The sequence below is a fragment of the Myotis yumanensis genome, unplaced genomic scaffold, assembly GCF_028538775.1.
Source record: "Myotis yumanensis isolate MYYU_CA2020_CCGP unplaced genomic scaffold, mMyoYum1.0.hap1 SCAF_7, whole genome shotgun sequence".
In the NCBI taxonomy this organism is placed as follows: domain Eukaryota; kingdom Metazoa; phylum Chordata; class Mammalia; order Chiroptera; family Vespertilionidae; genus Myotis; species Myotis yumanensis.
Window position 1 is genome coordinate 48,889,924 of NW_027223758.1, and position 6,674 is coordinate 48,896,597.

Sequence of the window (6,674 nt, forward strand, 5' to 3'; positions counted from 1 at the left end):
CTAGAGCTTACCCGTCTTGCATGACTACAACTTTCTACCTCTTCAACTACAATTCCCCATTTTATCCCATCTCTAGCAATCATCATTCTATTCTCTGTTTTTATGGATTTGACCCTTTTAGATACCTCATATAAGTGGAATTATGCAGTATTTTTCCTTTTGTAATTGGTTTATTTCACTTAGCATAATGTCACATATGTTAGGATTTCTGCTCTAGCCTGATCACAGTTGGGCAAACTTTCTCAACAAGATTTACATAAAAATAATACACACAAAAAATCTAGAGCTACTATTTCCCAGCAAAAATCTTCAAATCCTTTCTAAGAGTAAAGTACACATCAAACCATTTTTGAACTTCTTATCACTAGGTTATGAGCCCAGTTTTCTACCCATTTCTTATCCATACCTATCCAGTGGCACCTCACCTTAGCAATGAAATTCTCTTATGTAGAACACGATTAGATTCATTTTAGAAAAAGCAAAGTACAATACCATCACTTGAATTTTCCTTATTGATCATGACAGTAATACCTTCAAAAGCTTGCATCAGGCTGGTTAAGCTTGACCTCTATGCAGCCTGAAGTTTCTGTGACTGGCCCAAATCAAAATATTCCCTAAGTTATGTTCTCACTTTCTCCTTTACTATTTCATTGCTGACTGATGGACCTGATCTCTCTATATCATGACAAGTGTCTTGTATGCCACAGTTCTCTAACAATATCTCCTGAGTCTTCTGAAGCAGGTTGGCCAGAAACAAGTCCTTGATTTTGTGGTTTCTCATCTCATACCCTTCTTCGGGGCATGACTAACTGACTGGCCTTTCCAATGATGAGCTGCAATGAGAAAGTATTGAAGTCAGTTTGGTTGCTACACCAAAAATACCATAGGCTTAATGTTTTATACAACAAACTTACTTCTCCCAGTTCTGGAGTTCGGAAGTCTGAGATCAGAGTGCCAGTGTGGTTGGGTGCTTAGTGAGTGCCCTCTTCCTGGTTTATAGACGCCAAACTTCTCATGATAATGTCACATGGTGGAGAGCAGAGAAAGAGAGAGGAAGCAAGCCCTCTCCTGTCTCTTCTCCTTTTTATTTTCCTTTTAGTGAATTTATTTCGGTGATACTGGTTAACAAATTTATACAGATTTCAGGTGCACAATTACGCAACAAATCATATGCACACCGTATTGTGTGTTCACCACCTCAAGTCAAATCTACTCAGTTGTAAAAAAGAAGGAAATCATACCCTTTGAGACAGCATGGATGAACCAGAGAGCACTATGCTAAGTGAAATATAAGCCATTCAGAGAAAGACAGGTACCATATGATTTCATTGATATGTAAAATCTAATGAACAAAATAAATGTCTCTTCTTCTAAGGCACTAAATCCCATCATGAGGGTCCATCTTCATGATGTACTTACATCCCAAGGGCTCTACTTACAAATACCATCCAATTGGAGGTTCTGGTTTCAAAATGTAAATCTGAGGGCGGGGTGGGAGACACAAAATGCAGTCCTCCACAGAAAGCAACATCATCTGAAAATAAGGATGTTGTGTAGGAACCAGGTGTAGAAAAAGTTATGTAGAAAAAGTTACAAGCCAAGATAAAGTATTGATCAAATCAGCTATTAAGTTTCTCTTGGTTACCTTTTAATAACAGGATCACTACTGTCAGTCATCTTTATTTTAAACATACATTTTCAACCATGGTGCTTAGCTAGTTTCTATGTAGCAGGTTAACCAGACAGCTAAACACATCATTTTGGCCATTAGCAACATCCAGACCAATGTTCGCTTGGGTGATTAACTTAAATATGAAATCTGTGCTGCACTCTTTTCATAATGCCAACATAGACATTGTGTGTGAGACAATGTGAGCCTGCGAGGGAAAGAGCATTTAATTTAATATATATATAAATGGAAATGAAGCAGGATTTGGCAGGAAGCCCAAGAAAGGAATATAAATACCAACAAGTAAACCCAACTCTATTATAAAGTTATAACATAAACATGCTAAAAGTGGTGGGCAAGAAAAGAACTGACCTAAGTAAATTTTTTATACAATGTGATTTAACGGTAAGGCTAAAAACAAGAGCTGTACTTAAATGCTGTCACCTAGTTAGTAAATCCATGTTATGTATATAGGAAAAACATAGTTTACCGCTGGGAGAAAGAAGTTAAATAAGTAAAGAGGGAAGACCTAAAGGAGCTCTGGAATTGGAGGTTATCAGCATGAACTCATGATAGGTGATGGATGGATAGACATGTAGACAGACAGAGGTGTGTATGCAAAGGTTAGCACATACACACATATATTTCCAGCTCTGTGTTGAAGTGCCCAGAAGCAATGACTCCTGGATAATGAAGTGCTGTCTAGGGCAGAGGCTAACCTGTCACCCCAGCACTGCCTTTGACAATGTAAATGGAGGGAAAAGGTGGGGTAAATACCACTGATGTGCATAATCAGCATAAGTGGAGGATGCTGCTCCCCAGTGAATTTCTCACGGAATGTAGTGTCATTGAAATTTCATAGATGACAAATAGTTTACAAATCTCATAACAAAGAAATATTTAATGACAAATGACAAAGACCTACAGCCCCTTTCATCTTTTATATGAATGTCTTAGCCTTGTTCCTGTTTCTGCAGCGTATTCCTACTGCATATAGTTTGTTGTATTTTTATTCTGGTTGTATTTATCTACATCTGTTCCTTTGCGTTTTCTGTATTTAGGAATGTCTCAAACTTACTGTCTAATTATTGTTTGCTTTATTTTTTATTGTTCCTCAACAATAAAATACAGTCTATATGTTTTTAAATATTGCACATTTTTTTCTGTTATTTCATGAAATTATTAGGCTAAGGTGCTCATTCTCTCATATCCTATCTAATAAAAGAGAAACATGGTAATTAGTGTACGACCGCTACGCTTCCCATTGGCTAATCAGGGCGATATGCAAATTAACTGTCAGCCAAGATGGCGGCCGGCAGCCAGGCAGCTGGAAGCGAACATGAGGCTTGCTTGCTTCAGTGAAGGAGGACTCCAACGTCCGCTGCCTGCCTTGCCGACCTCTGAGCAGGCAGTTTGAAACATTGTAACAAATATAGAAGCTAAACAAAACCCCAGAAACCAGCTTTCAGCCACCGGGATCTCAGAGCTGGAGATGATACAGTGTTTTGATTATAGAACCGAAACAAACCAGATACCTGCTTTCAGCAGCAGAGGCCTTGGCCCAGAATAAAAAAAAAAAGAAAAAGAGGAGCAGTTGGGAGCTTCAGTCACCCACCAGCCTGAAAACAGCCCTCAGCCCCTCACCCAGACTGGCCTGGCACCCCAGTGGGGACCCCCACCCTGAAGGGTGTGTGACCAGCTGCAAATAGCCATCATTCCCTCATCCAGGCTGGCCAGACACCCCAGTGGGGACCCCCACCCTGATCCAGGACACCCTTCAGGGCAAACCAGCTGGCCCCCACCCATGCACCAGGCCTCTAGTACTATCTATCTATCTATCTATCTATCTATCTATCTATCTATCTATCCTATATAGTAAAAGGGTAATATGCCTCCCAGCACCGGGATCAGCGGAGCCGTGAGGCCTCTCAGCACCGGGATCAGCGTGACAGGGGGCAGCGCCCAAACCCCCTGATCGCCCTGTGGCTCTGTGTGTGACAGGGGGCGAGACCACAACCCCCCACCCCCCACCGGCCCTGCTCTGTGTGTGACGGGGTAGAGCCATAACCTCCCCATCAGCCCTGCCCTGAGTGTGACAGTGGCGGCACCCCAACCCCCTGATTGGCCCTGCTTTGTGGGTGATAAAGGGCGGCGCCCCAACCCCCTGATCCACCCTGCTCTGTGTGTGACAGGGGGCGGTGCCCCAACTCCCCTATCAGCCCTACTCTGTGCGTGGCAGGGGGGAGCCCCCCAACCCCCTGATGGGCCCTACTCTGTGCATGACAGGGGGCAGCGTCCCAACCCCCTGATCGGCCCTGCTCTGTGCGCTACAGGGGGTGGCGCCGCAACCTCCCCATCGACCCTGCCTTGTGTGTGACGGGGGCGGTGCTCCAACCCCCCAATCGGCCCTACCCTGAGCGTGACTGAGGGTGCCATCACAATCTCCCAATTGGCCCTGCTCTGAGCCTGACCAGGGGCTGCACCTAGGGATTGGGCGTGCCCTCTGCCACCCGGGAGCAGGCCTAAGCCAGCAGGTTGTTATCTCCCGAGGGGTCCCAGACTGCGAGAGGGCACAGGCCAGGCTGAGGGACACCCCTTCCCTCCCCCCACCCCCTGAGTGCACAAATTTTTGTGCACCAGGCCTCTAGTGCTATTATAAACAATTTAGCCTTTATTTTTCATCCTCATACATAACTTGCACCTTAATCCTTTAATTCAAGGCATACATCTTAATATCCAGTAATTTTAAAACATTAACAGATTTGAAGTGTGTGGTGTATATGAATACGGAAATATATTTTTAAAATTTTGATGTTTACTAAAATTATTATGGTTGCTATTGTTGAACTAATGATTAAAAAATCCATGCCTAGTGTGTATGCTGCTATGATCACTAAAAATAGAAGAGTCAAAAATATGGTAATCCATAAGAAACACATCTAGAAAGAAAACAAAAGGAAATCGGCAATGCCAATGGAAAGGGTTTGTAACATATGACTTACTTCCCTGAATCATTTGGCTATTGAACTTACAATTTTTACTAATTTCACATATATTTTATTATTTGCATGAACATGACACTCTTAATTTAGCTAAATATGATGTGTCTATAATGCATTTTATAAATTTGAAATGCACAGTGTGTATTTCTGGGTTTCAGCAGAAACTGAACCAAAAGTAGCTTCATTGAAAAATCTATAATAATAAAAGGGTAATATGCTAATTAGACCAGACATCTTTCCGGATGAAGCCAGGGCCAGAGCGAAGCCTGGGTCCCAGGTGCCTGCCAGGGGTCAGAGTGAAGCCCGGGTCCCAGGTGCCAGAGGGAAGCCAGAGCTGGCAGCCAGGGGAAGGAAGGCCTACTCTTGCATGAATTTTGTGCATCAGGCCTCTAGTACTATCTATCTATCTATCTATCTATCATCTATAAGCCTAAGTAATGGGCCAGTAGCTATGATGCACACTGACCACCAGGGGCAGATGCTCAACGCAGGAGTGGAAACCACAGGGATGGAAACATGGAACAGACTGATGAATCTCAGAGGGAAGGGGGGAGGGGGAGGGGAGAGGGCAGGAAGAGATTAACCAAAGATCTTGTATGCATATTAGAGGCCCAGTGCACAGATTTGTGCACCTGTGAGATCCCTTGGCCTGGCCTGCGCTCTCTTGCAATCCGGGACCCCTCGGGGGATGTCTGACAGACAGTTTCGACCCTATCCCCATAGGGCCTCTAGTTTAGATAAATAAATATGTATTTGTTTAAGGGACATATTAAGGAGTTTTTTCTTCTGGCTATGCATTTGTTGAGCACTCTGCACTCTGAGATTAAAGGATTAAAAGAAAGTATGTACTGATTATTGGAACTCATAATGGCAACTAATCAGGCAAAAATGAACTCTTTCATCAAAACTCAGTAGAAAAACATGGTAGCTGACAGTTAAACATTGTAAGATTTTTTATTTGTCTATATGCTCTAAAGTGATGGCGTGTTTGGTCATTATGACTCACACTATAATTAGTGAAACATTTAGCCATAAAAAGCTAAAAAAACCAAAAAGCTGTTTTCTTCTTTTTTTCCAGTCTCAAGACTATAAATAACTAATTTGGCTTTTAGAATCAATTTCAGCAAATTTACTTCAAATAGCCTATAGCTTGTTTTTTATGTATGGGAAGATGTAACTAATACTAACTATGCACAACTTTTATTAATTAAATTTAGAAATGGTCTAAAATATGTAGCTTGTATTAAGATCTAAGCAATACAAAATTACCTAGGCAAATCTTAAGTAATATAAAGATTTTGCTTATAATATAACATATTCCAGCATTTTTCCTAGGTAGTGAATCATTGCTGCCAAAAAGCAATATAGAGATCGAAAATTTGAAAAATGACAAAACATTACAGGAGAGAATCATGAGGTTAAGTGAACTGGCAAATCCAGAGTGAAATCACTTCAATGTAAATGACAGACACAAATTTGAGAAAATGTGAGCATTAATTCTGAACAAGTGCTGTTCATCAAGTATAGTTTTTATGACGTGCATTGTAAAACTTTTTGGGTTCATGAATTAATTTCATATATCTGCATTATTCTATCATAAAGCATTTAGCAAACCCCCACCACACACACATACTTCTACCCTTTGAATATAAAAAGGTATATTTTTCTACTGTGCGATATAATAGAAGATGACAGGTAACAGAAAATATTTTTTTATTGGTAAACTGTCATCCTTAAAAGATCTCAATATACTTTTAAAATACAGCACTTAAACCTCACAATAAAAGCAATAATGAAATACTCTAAGGAGGAATTTTATTACAAACTTCATTTTTGCAGAGAGATGATATTTTGGAACTTGACTTTTTTTCCCCATGGTCAAGGTCATTTCAAGTCCAGAAGCTGATGTTCTCAGTAATAGGAACAATGGAGCTGATCTCAGAAGGGTATAGAATATGCTGCTACCTAGGTGATGAGATTTTAGAAAATTAAATCCCTGCTTC